The sequence below is a fragment of the Sinohyriopsis cumingii genome, chromosome 5 (assembly GCF_028554795.1).
Source record: "Sinohyriopsis cumingii isolate HCF-2022 chromosome 5, ASM2855479v2, whole genome shotgun sequence".
In the NCBI taxonomy this organism is placed as follows: domain Eukaryota; kingdom Metazoa; phylum Mollusca; class Bivalvia; order Unionida; family Unionidae; genus Sinohyriopsis; species Sinohyriopsis cumingii.
Genome location: NC_142965.1, coordinates 106342450 through 106356024, shown reverse-complemented (window position 1 = coordinate 106356024; position 13575 = coordinate 106342450). Strand labels below are relative to the sequence as shown.

The 13575-nt window shown below is 35.1% G+C and overlaps 1 protein-coding gene across 1 annotated transcript in view; it reads right to left on the bottom strand.

The window, feature by feature from the left end:
* LOC149799935 (steroid 17-alpha-hydroxylase/17,20 lyase-like) overlaps window positions 1-12769 on the bottom strand; it is a 57028-nt gene extending 44259 nt beyond the window's left edge. The window contains exon 1 of the mRNA XM_089959395.1: window positions 12715-12769. The gene's annotated coding sequence lies outside the window, so the exon portion shown is untranslated. The remainder of the gene's footprint in view (window positions 1-12714) is intronic.
* Between the last annotated feature and the right edge of the window lie 806 nt (window positions 12770-13575).

Below are 13575 nucleotides of genomic sequence, written 5' to 3'. Positions count from 1 at the left end.
ATATATCTTCAGATGGTTCTACATGTCTATTTATCAGTAAAGTAACTTCATTAACTGCAAGTCTGTCAAATATCATATGACTACGTTCTTGTGAATTTAGTCAATCAGTATTTTTTAAAGAAATAAATATATGCCTCTGCGAGAAAAAAATGCTGTGAACCTATTTGTCATGTAAATAACTTAGCAATATTACTTTGAACACTATGTGTGGTTATTGCCATCCATGATAACAATGATTTACCACCTGGATCCATCAAAGAATGTAATGTTTATTCTTCAGCAATTGATGGAGTCATTACTGGCATCCACAGTGAAAGTTTGATTAATCTTACCATACAATTGTGAGCATCAGCAATACGCCAGATTGCATAATTGTTATTGGCTTTTCTTACAAGTACAACTGTATGCTTGGCTCCAAAAATAACTTTTCTAACATTTCTACAAAATCCAAAGATCTGAGATAGTTGAATTGTACATGATAAAGCTTCATCATTTAGCATTGTTCTGCGTGTTGCAAAACCTAACTTGTGATTTGCATTGATTGATACAATTGATGGCACATCAACTGCTCCTCTATAGCCTCTTACATTACCCTCCACTTCATTGACAGGTTCAGGATGATTATATGTGTCTTTAGCAAACATCATTAATCGACCGGCTGATCTTGTATACTCATCTGAATAACTTGCAAGATCAAGTATTGTTGTAGTAACATCAACGTCTCTTTTTGAATTGTTTCAATATTTATTTCATCAATCATATTTGTGGCGCTGTCAAACAAATCCATATTAACATTGTTAATAAAACCAACCATATCACCAATTGCAACTACTGTATTATCATCTTTCAAAATTATACCTTCTACTTCAATAAATGCTTCGGCGGGTAAGAAATGTATATTGAACTTGTAGTTCGAATCTTCCACGCTGATCTGGTTGTCTTGTGTCGTAAGAATAAAATTGATAATCGCTTATATATACATCATTGAGAACTCGTGCGTCCATATCGGACGCTGGATCGGATCTACGCTTGAACATTTTACCGAAAATATTACCAATAGCGCCGATGTCCTAATCACGAACAAAATCCATAGCTTTCATTCCTAGTTGTTTTTCAATAGGTATTGCTTTTCTGGCTATCCTTCTAAATAGACATTGAACAACATCACCGATTCCATCCCCGTAAGTTGCTTTATAGGTTGGTAATCGCGAATTTGCTACTCTAACCACGATTGGTCCACGTTGAGCAGTGTGTATAATCATTTTATTTATTACTTATTTATCTAATCACTGTGATAATCATCAGCAATTTCATATATAAGAGAACAATAAACATTGATATCCATAGTACTGCCAGTCAATAATTTTCGTCAATGTCAGATATATCATTAATGATTTCCGGCGAATTATTTCCAGCACGTTTTCCTCCAATCAGAATTTCTAGTATATCTACATCAGAAAGAATAGTGTTAGAACAAGCAGTAAGACCGCTTCCTCGAGTTGTAATATCACTTCCGGTTGATTTCCTTGGATAACAAAATTCATCTCCTTCCTTTTCTTTTACTCTTCTCATATTCCTTTCAAATTAGAGACATTCGTCATCAAATTTGAAAGTTTTGTCTTTATTTACAGCTTCATTATTTTTGTAACTCTTCAGAGGGAATAGGCCTTACTGATTCCTTTTGTTTAACTGATCCATGTCTTGTTGGTCTGAAGTCATTTTACTTACATATGAAACCTACCATCATACTAATCAGTAATGGACTGGATAATTGATTTATACCACAAAACATTAGACATCACATGTACATTCTGAACCCATTCAACCGTTTTAGAAATATCATATGTAAGCAATGAGTCAGATCATTTTGTTTAAGAGAATAGTACTTACCAGGTTCTATTAGAAATATATAGGAAAATGTTTTGTGCACAGGTAGCATGTTTTGCAGTATTACAACATCTTCTTTAGCTGCAGTTGGTGAGGACTAACTCAGGGATTTACAAATCAACTCCCAGGACAATTTCAAATTCAGCTCAGACAAGCTCAAGTTTCCAGGTTATTTCCCATGGGCAAGTCCAAAACATTTAGCTTTGGAGTGATAGTGTTCTGTTCATAATGCCATAATATGTATTTTTTCCATGTTGTATTATTTATCAAGGTCTCTCACATTTTCTCACACAGGCGTGACAATGTGAATATTTACTAATATTTAGGTGAGTAAGATGTTAATTGTTAATAATATAACTGGTGAGACTGACAGGTGTATCTGGATTTGAAAGGCACTTGTCAGTAATAATTAACATCCATGATTTCATTCAAAGCATGATCGAGGAACCAAAAATGTAACACACACATGAGTTATTTATGATATGTTGTTTATGTAGCAATTACCACGTGACCAGTATATAAATACTGTTTGACAAATGGATATAAATAAGTGTTCTTAAACCCAAGAGTCAGCTTATCAAATGTGAGTGGACATAGCAAACCACAGAATAACATAATAAAGTGAAATCATTGGCAATTGTTTGACTATTGCAGTGATGGACATGTATTTACCTCGTTTTTCTGCTGAATGATTAATTAAATCTGCATGACCATTTGAACCTTAATTGGAAAGATAAAGATTCTGTATGTTCTGTATGAAAACATGATTAGAATAAATGCAGCTCTGTTAAACAACCAGTTTAAAAATATTTCTCTCTATCTCTCACCCACTCTTAAAAGTCTAGCTTTTTCGAAACCATTTTCTACCTAATCATTTTTGGGGCAAGATCAATGTTCCCGAAGGCAAATTCAATTTGTTATTCAGCTTGCCTGACATATTGAATGCCAAAATCAGGATAAAAGTTGGTTTTTGAGCATAGAAGGGTTGGTATTTAAGCTTAAAGATGATATCATATGAACTAAACGAACAGACGTGATTCTTAGCAGTGCAAACCCTCAGTATGTAAGTAGCACATAGGTAAATGTATCACTAAAACTCTTTCATCATCAAAATAAAAGGTGTGTAAATTTTTTATTAGGCTTTGTATAAACGAATAGCAAAATAGACAAGCAGCAATGTGACTGCAATTTTCCTGTCAAAGGAGAGTATTAATAATCACAGTGGTTACTATAGTATTCAAATGGCAGGTAGTTGTAAAATTATGCAAAGATATACAAAACTATATGACCAAACATATGAAATGCATAGCAAATAATATTTTTGTACAAATTATTAAAGAAAGCTATTACGTTTTTTAAATTGTTTTTATGTAATTGTTAGAAGAACAAAGATCAATAAGCCCTGAATATTTATACCTGACAACAAATGTCAAACCTTAAAATATACTTTTCAAAAAGATTTTGATTTTGAAAATGAAAGAATGTATAATGCAAGTACAAATATCACAAAATCAGTTATCTTGATCATTTATGCACGCAAACTGTAAAGGTATTAGTTATGCACACAAATGTTTTATTGTACTATTTATGCACAGAAACAATCAATTTACCACCTGTAATCTTATGATTGTTTTGCTTCCATGTGAAAGAGAAGAAAGGATATCTAGTCTTAAATCACTTGAGAAAATAAAATATTAATTTTAAAATACATTACAAAACTCTGCCCTCAGAGTTGAATGGTATGTTACCATATATCAATGCAAATACACTTATGGTGTGTGTGTGGTGGTGGGTTGAGTGTGTGTTTGTGTGTGACATTTGGATTTTTTAACGTACCTTTAACAATTATTTGGTCAAATCACTATGATGTCTGCAGTGTGTCAGTTTATAGTGATGTCTAGCACTGGGGCATAATTACGCAAACATGTTGCATCATGTCCAACTGTCACAGAATTAGGCAAAAAATAACTTGGTTTTGCCTTAGAACTATTTGACTATTTTTCGTTGTACAAGCGTACAAAGTTATCTAGGATGAATAAGTGTTTTTCCAGGTAAGCGACTGGATTAACATGTACCTCGCCGGAAATTACTTGCGACGAGGGACATTAATAACATGATATGCACGGGTATTTTACCCTGACTATTGCTCACACTCCTATGGATTTAAGTACGATCGATTTCTAAACCGACACTGGTCGTTTTGGATCACGTCAAGGAGTGTACGATCTCCATTGTTATTCAGCCATTGGGGTAAATGTTAAAATTATATTTCATTTGATATGCGAAGTTCATTCGGTTTGTAATGTCTTATCGCGTAAAAATGTATTTATTACAACGCAGATCTGAACTTTGAATAACAAGTGAATATTAGAGGTTAATGTATTAGCATATATCTAGAGATTTTCCAGAAACTATTATGACCAGTTTGGTTTTATTGTAGCTGACTGTGACTATGACTAGAGTTGACTAGTAATGTCTAGAGTTATATGAAGCTGTTAAGAGCTATCTGGAGATTCCAGAGTATTTAAGGCTGCGTGCTGTCGATACGTATGTATGTATGTACGTATGTCTGAGCCACGGACGTAGACGAAGCTAATTCAAAAGAGGGCTGTATGCTGTCTGTATGTGTGTATACGTATGACTCACTGTACATGCGGTGGATCCATGAAGGGTGCGAGCGGCTGATAAGAGAGTGTGCCAACCCAAGGAATCGTGCGACTGTACAAGAAGTCTCGAAGCATACGTTTGGTTCAATTATTGTTCCAATTGGGTGCATTTTATGTTCATAAGATAATTTTGAATCTTAGTTGTGTTCATAAGATATTTTTGAATCTTAGTTGTGTTCATAAGATAATTTTGAATCTTAGTTGTGTTCCAAGAGATTATGCGAATCTCTGTTATAGTTTATGGCATTATTTGAAACACATTTGAATATCATAATATTATTTTGAATCTTAATCAGAGTCCATACTTGAGATTATGTGAATCTCTCTTGTAGTGTATAATATTATTTGAAATGTATCTGCAGTCCATGAGGTTTCTTGGATCTGTATTTCATAACGAATTCATATTCTTGGTTTATTTGCAATGTGTGAATGTTTTTGTAGAGTGAGTGGGTCAATCTTATGATGAAAGCGTGAGAGAATTGTTGTATTTTACACAATATATTTTTCTTAATTTATTTCATAAATTACCATCTTTCACAGATTGTGTTTGTCTTATTCATTTACTCCAAGAACCCACTCGGTTTCTATTCTGCGACACCAACCAAGTCACATTATCTTGACACCAGGCTGACTAGTCCTAACACTAACTTCTTAAAACTGAACCCCTAGCGAGGCAGCTGTTGATACCATTTTTATAAGTCTTTGGTATGACCTGGCCTGGGTTCAAACCTGCAACCTCCCACATCCGAGGTGGATGCTCTAATTACTTAGGCAACTGGAGCAGTCTCGTATGGTTTGCAAAGATTTTTAGGTCTCTAATATCTTGACTGTAACATGGGTTCAGATGGTTATGGGTTGTTTGCCGTATAATTTTAAGCAATCATTTAAGGTAACTGAGAGGCCTGTAACATCTACATGTCTTAATGGTTTCGATTAGTGTATTGCATATTAATGTTTACAAAAATAGAAAATAAACATGCACATCCTACATGAAGTGTAGGATGTGCATACTATCAAGGCATTATGTCTGGTTTCATTATTAAGGGAAAATGTCTGGTTTCTTTATCATTTTTTTCAAGCAATAGCCATATACAGTATGTGAAACAGTATCACAATTCTCATAATGATAGTTTATGTAAATTGTGAGATATATTCAATAAACACTAAAGACATATAGCAAATTAAACAATTGCAGGTTGAACAAGGTATAGTGTCAGATTGTCAAATGGCTTACATATAAAGAATGAGCTGTAAGCCTATTGTGCAGATTGGAGAAACTGCATTTCAAAATGTGTTAAATTAAAATGGCAGTGTTTCAGTTAATGTATGCCATATATGTACAGAGAAATTCTGGTACATATTCCAACATTTATAACGGCTTGGAAATGTACATAGCTCAACATCAGATATTGAATATCATGACAGCAGTAGTAAAGAGGTTTTGGAAGATGTGTGGAGTAATTTACACAAAACAGAGTTATTTTAGAAGCTTTGTAAAATGTTTGAAATATTACTAGTTACAGTTGGTCAAAACTGAGGAAATCTTCCCAAGCGAGATTTATGACAAATTCTGTACATAGCCAAGGTGATAAGCATGTAAGCTGAACAATGACGTCTCTAGAAAACTGAAGGAAGGTTGCTTCTCAAGAGCTTATCTCCTTTACTTGTCTATTTACCATATTACTCTCTTGTGAGTCATGTCTGACTGCAAACTGTGCAGACCCACTTCTGCCAGTGCATAATGCACCAGTAGATCGGGATCTATGCAGCTGGGTAGGAGTAATCAGCAGAACTAAAAACATAAACCCCGCATCTGCCAGTGCATGATGTGATGGCCAATAGGGTTCTATGTTTGTAGATGGACACAAATAATAAGCGAGTATATACAGTATTGGTTTTGCAACTACCTTATTAGTTTCATACTACAATAAGTCTGTTTACTTTAATCATCCATTACTGAGGAATTCTCAATCATGCAGTTAATTTTTCTTTGTTTTTATGGCCACATATATCCTGTTGGTATTTTTCCAACAATTACATTGCAATATGGATCACAAGATTTTGGTTAGTATTTGTCCATCACTGTTATCACCTGTTTTTTATGACCTCTTAACTTTCTTTTATGCTTTTTTTTGTTGTTGTCTAACTGTATTTATTTCTTTATAAGGCAATAACATGCTATGTATGGTATCAATTACTGAGTGAAAAAAATGATATCCTAATGAACCTTTCATAAATACAAAAAGCAATCTAAAGCCTCATCTTTGTTTTTAAAAAATCAAATGTATAAATGAAATAAACTGAGTTGTAATTAGTAGCACTGAATTCATCAATGTACTGAAAGTTTAATGTAAATTTCATTGGTGTATCTTGATAACAAAGTATGCAAAGTGGTTTACAAAAAAGCCATGACTCAAATTTGCCATGCAAACTCAAAATTCATCTTTCAGATCTTATTTATTTGAAACATACTCAGAACTTCAGTGCTAAATTAATTACAACAATATACTTTCACATTTCTCTTCTAACGTGAATTGTGGTAAAGTTTTAAAAACTAACCGAACAATATTATTCCAGTGGTAGTTGATTCAATACTTTAACCATCTCAAATTACACAAAATGTGACCAAGGAACTATTAGTTATAATTAATTTCAATGTATAGTTTTTGCTGGACTTATTGTGAAGTCAGGTTTTCAAAATACATTGTGTAATAACGAAAACTGGGAACGAAAACCTTAAACTTCATTCATCACTTCATTAGACAGCTTCCCAGCATTATGACATTCTTTGTAGTAGCAATGTAATGCCATCATTATAATCAATCATGCATACCCAAATATTTTCAAATTTTATCCATAAAATTTCAAAGCGACGCGACTGGATGTTAATCTGGAACTGGACCCCAGTAGCGACTATGGTCAGATTTAACAACAGTTTTACAAATGTGACTCTGTACTGCTATTTATACTGATGGGAACAGACAGGCCTATAACATATCACACACACATAGTTATGAGGACAAAGGGGCCTATAACATACTAAACACATCAAAATACTGATGAGGACAAAGGGCTAAGAAACAATACACATACACATACTGATTGGGACAAATTGCCTATAACATACTAAACTAACAAATACTAATGAGGACAAAAGCGCGTGTAACATACTAAACAAACAGATACTGATGAGGACAAAGGTCCCTATAACATACTACACACACATATACTTATAACGACAAAGGGTCCTATAACATACTACACACAGATACTTCTAGGGACAAAGGGACCTATAATATACTACACACACATATACTTATAGGGACTAAGGGTATTATAACATACTTCATACACAGATACTTATAGGGACTAAGGGTCCTATACCATACTATACACACATATTCTTTTAAGGACAAAGGGCCTACAACATACTACATTACAGATACATCTATGGACAAAGGACCTATACCATAATGCAGTTACCTCTAGGGACAAAGGGGCATCTTACATACTACACACATACACGTATAGGGACAAAGGGGCCTATAACATAATACACGCACATATTCGTATAGGAAAAAAGGGGCCAATAACACAATACACACACATATACTGATAAGGACGAAGGGGCTATAGCATACCATAACCAAACATATATTGATAAGGACAAAGAGGCATATAACATAGTACACATACATATACTGATGAGGACAAAGGGCCTATAACATGCTATGCACACCGATACTGATAGGAAAAAAGGGGCTTAGAACACGCTACATACACATATACTGATAAGAACAAAGGGCCTATAACAAATGCTGTACCCGCACATATACTGATAAGGACGAAAGAGCCTATTGCATACTAAACAGATACTGATAGGGATAAAGGGGCCTATATCATACTACACCCACACATATACTGACACGGAGAAAGAGGGTTATAACGCAGTATACATGCATATACTGATGAGGACAAAGTGTGTATAACATGCTACACACATAGATACTAATAGGGACAAAGGGGACTAGAAGGCACTACAGACCCAGATACTGATGAGGACAAAGGGTGTATAACATGCTACACACAACAATACTAACAGGGACCAAGGGGCCTAGAAGACACTACAGACCCAGATACTGATGAGGACAAAGGGACTATAACATGCTACACACACCGTTACTGACAGAAACAAAGGGACCTAAAACATTATTTACACAAACAAATACTGACAGTGACAAAGGAGCTTATAACATACTACAAACACAAACCGATACTGGCAGGGTCATAACTAACACACACACAGTTAGGGCCCATAACATAATGTGTACATATAGGCCTATAACATAACGGACACATATAGGCCTCTAACATACAAACACTGAGGGTTAAGAACATTATACACACATACACAGTATATTTTATGTCTGCATAAAACGGTTTAGAAACTAAATTTTGCTTCTTCTCACAAAAGCACAGTTGCTCGACGTGACCTTGATGTTGAGAGAAAAACAATATGAAGGAAAATAAATCACACAGAGTGACAAAAATACCTCAGATTACCCAAATGACCCTTTCTGACATAGGACCCTCTCTATCACATTATAAAAGAGATAGGGGCCCCGAGTGGTCTAAAGCGCTCTCCTTCACGGATCAGTGCCATCTTACCTCTGTCTGCGTGGGTTCGAGCCTCGGAATAGATTAATGTGGTTATGTGAGAAAGCTTGCCAGTAGCTTCTCGTGGGTCGGTGGGTTTTTTCCGGGGTTTTCCTGGGTTCTTCCTCCACCATTAATACTGGCCGCCATGTATAGCCTATCGTTTGCTGAATAATGGCGTTAAACCCTACAACAACAACAATAAAAGAGAGAAGGTACATCGCTTCCAAATTATTGGTTCCATCCATGACCCTCAATTTCCTACTGCTTTTTCCGTTTTTAAAGGCACATAACCATACTATATGGCTTGTTTTACTCGCTAGATATTTTTGTATTCATTGGGCCATCACTGACTTTTCTGCGTTGTACCAAACTGAAGTTACGGGCTCCGAAACGTGTGAATTTTGGGAATTTGCCTGCCGAGACGATGTCGCTCTCAACCGTGACAAAACCTTTTCGTGATGTTGTTTCTTATATTCACTCTACCAACTAGGCAGTATATTTAATGATGCCGCAAATTAAAACGTCATATCGTTTAATAAGCTGGAGCCGATTAACCACATATCATTCCAGCCAGACGTATGTTACACTGCATTACTTTTCTGATATGATACACAGCCGTTCACCGCGCTAGGCACTACTCCTTCATATGAGGAAATTATCAAGACAAGCAGGTACCATATGGGTAATAATTCACGAAACCGTCACTCTTTTCCCAAAGTCGTATGGTTAGGAAATGACTATGCAAAGCTGCCTACTTGAAAAGAGATACGAAATGGCTACTAGATTCGATGACATTAATTTATTAATTTAAAAATTACAATTAGTACACAAATAATTATCGTGGGGATTATTTTATAAAAAAAAGTTGCAAGATCAGTTGGACTCGTGGGTATTATTTAACTAATTATAATTACTGGACGAACTCAGTACTAGTTTCTGAAGACCGTGATGCTTCCTATATATTGCTTAAATTTTATAGACAACCACTGCGGATTAATTTGTTTTTCTCGGCGTCATTTTTCAAATTTTTGTGTTCCATATGGTCTTAATTCGTGTAGGTGCCTCTGTCAACATTTGCATATACTCTACATATATTCTAAGCAAAGAATGCCAAATAAGAAATAAAACATGCAGACATTAAAGTGTGGTCCTTGAATGGTTAAAACATTTATTCCACCAATATGAATATAAATCAAACACCTAGGAGATCAATCCCTTCCACCATGTTTTTACCTGAGTGTTCAACATCAAACGGAGCCGACAAAGCTAAAAGCAAGTAAAACCGTTATTGCAGCACTTCCAAATGGTCTTTGAATTGAATCACTGTTCATAAAGTTTGCCATTAGATACGCTATGGTCTTAAATTGTTTAGATTCTACAATCTTTTTAATTGTTTGTGTTTCCTTCTTCTCTTCTCTCTCATATTCCATGGCCTCCTTGGGCACGTGGTCAAAGGCGCTCACATTTACACACATATCACCGACATCTCACATCCATCCGCATGGGTTCGAGTCCCAGCCTCGGCTAGCATGGTTATGTAAGAAGCTTTACAGTAGCTTCCCGTGAGTTGGTGGTTCTTCCCGCGATTCGTCCGGATTCTTCCTTCACCAGATATACTGCCTCCCAAGTTTAGTCGACCATGTGCTGAGAAATTGTACGATGACGTCTTATACAAAATAACATTGATTCTATTTGAATCAATCGTAGGGCCGGGGTGACTAAATGGTTCAAGACACACTCCTTTACAGATCCTTCTTATCTCACAAAGTGGGATTGCGTATTGACTCGGCGAACATGGGTATGTAAGAAAGCTTCCCACTAGCTTCACGTGGACTGGTGGTGCTTCCTCCGCCTAATATACTGCCGTCGAGCAAATGCAATCCTGTACTGAACAAGGACAGTAAACCCAGACAACAAAAACAAATCATATGTTATATATGTAAGGCCGGAGAATTTTCTTATCTTGATTTGTTTTATTTCTCTTTCATATTTTCTGTCTTCTCTTCTACTTTGTTATTAGTGTTCATACATGGTAATTAATTATGAATTCACATTACAGTTGTAGTTTACAGTGCTATTGCTCCTATGGATTGAAAAATTCTCGAAAAAAATGAGATGATTTTTCAAGAGAATTTGAATTTCAACAGGACTTTTTGTAACATGTCATAAAAGGTATAAATGTTTGCATTTATCTCTGTCAAAAAGGAATCTAAATGTGTCTAAGATCGAATATAAATTCAAAACATGATAGTATGATATATTTCGTTTCTAAAATTATATATTTTACTCCTATCACCCTTTTATGTAATGCAAATACGTATTTCAATTAGTGCCATTATTAGGGCTGAATTTTAGAATGATAAATATTATATTCTTTCGGTCTGAAAATAGGAAAGAACTCCCTACGTCCATATGAAATGGACTATACAAATATTTTGTACACCAAATAACTATATACGAGTTGATTAACAAATTTAAAACTAATAAAAATCTATTTGTGTTGTAAGAATTCGTAGAATTGCTAAATGATTTATCTTTTTAGAATTTAAAATAATTAATACTTTAAATACATTTTATATTACCTTATAAAATCTAAAATTTAGTACATGAATATCATTGGATCATTCTTGTATAAATACGTTAAAGAAAGACCTTTTTTTACGCCAATCGATAGGAATCACCGTGATTAAGTGGTTAGCGTTTCGGACTCGCGACCATAAGGTGCTGGATATGAATCCTGCAAAAACCATACCAGCTCGGCCACCTCAGTTTCTCCCTGAGCAAAATACTGTGTTTCAGCTTCCTCCGCTCGAGAATTCTTATGCAACGTGCTTTCATTTGCTAGATTTGTGTAATCTTTGTGGGGGACACACGGATATCAGGAAAATACTACCGATCCTCTATATGCGATCATCTATCCTTGCGGGTGTCAAAACCAGAAATCGAACTCAGTACCTCAGAGATACAAAGCGATCATCTAGTTACTCCGATAAACGTGTCCAAAAAACGATTAAATTGCAGTTTTATTAATGACTCAACTATTCCTTGTATTTGTATGTCACATGCAGCTTGGGAAGTGACGTGCATATTTAGTAGCCTAGATTCCTATGTCAAGCAACCCCTGCGGGCTCAGAGATGTAAATTAGGCCTTATGTCGGAAGAGGCGATTAATATAGGCAGGAGAAAGAGTGGCTCACTGGTTCATGTCCCGTACGCGCAACCGAAAGGTCGAGAGTTCGAATCCTACTACTACGGGTGTTCCTCTGGTTGTCTGAACCATCGTATGCCCTTGGGAAAGTCACCTGTCTCCAAATATATCTGTACTAAATGATCTACTTGTTTTGCTGTGCCTTAAAATACCAAACAAAACACAAGTCAACATTTAAAGTTGTTTGGTGCACACATTTACTAGAAAATGAAAAAGTGAAACACAAGTTACATTTATAGTCTTCGTAATGTGATATGATGAAGGAAAACAGGTTTCATATTATGTGGTACTTACTTGATTATCCTCTTTCTTAGGATCGGAAAATAAGACTATTTTGATCAAATGCCTTTAAGCCTTTATATATGGTGCATGTTTACATTATTACTTTGCACACTGATAACCTTGAGGTCTTTTCGCATCTATATGAGACCATTATTATCTGCCGACTAGCTGGAGGTGAAAAATGAACGCTGTTTGTGGACCATGCACATTTACAAATTTGGTAATATAGCCACGTAACTAGAGTGTTAGCCCTAAATCTCTCCCATGAATGATAATCTATGACCGTCAATATTGTATCAGTCAGCAAAACAAAATATGATGTTCCAATAACCATACACTATGACATGCTGTTGCTTTCAAGAAGTGAATTGTACTCACGCATTTTAATGAAACGTCTAAATGTTCTTTCAGTTTTTGATCATGAAAATTATATAACTGAAGCGAAAAACAACCTTTCCTCATGCCTGAGTTTCAATTTTACATGCTAATTACATTTTCACTAAACATATCAATTCTTAAATCTAGATAAAAAAAATTAAGAATAGAGGCTAACTACATGAAAATGTTATTGTTTTAAAGTGTACAATACTTTATACATTGTGCTGATTAAACGTTAAGGTAAACAAATATCAGCATAAGGAATTGCTCCATTCCCACCCCACGTACTTCCAAATCTCCATCAAGATACAGGTTTATGAATAAGTAATGTAGGTTGTATTACATAATAAGATAAAATATATAGATGAAGAAAAAAAATTGAAAAAAGGTATATACAATAAATTTACAAACCATATTCGATAAATGATCAAGGTGTGTAATAAATACTACAGTATATCAATCATCGGTAGTGAACGGGGGCAAACTAGGATCTAT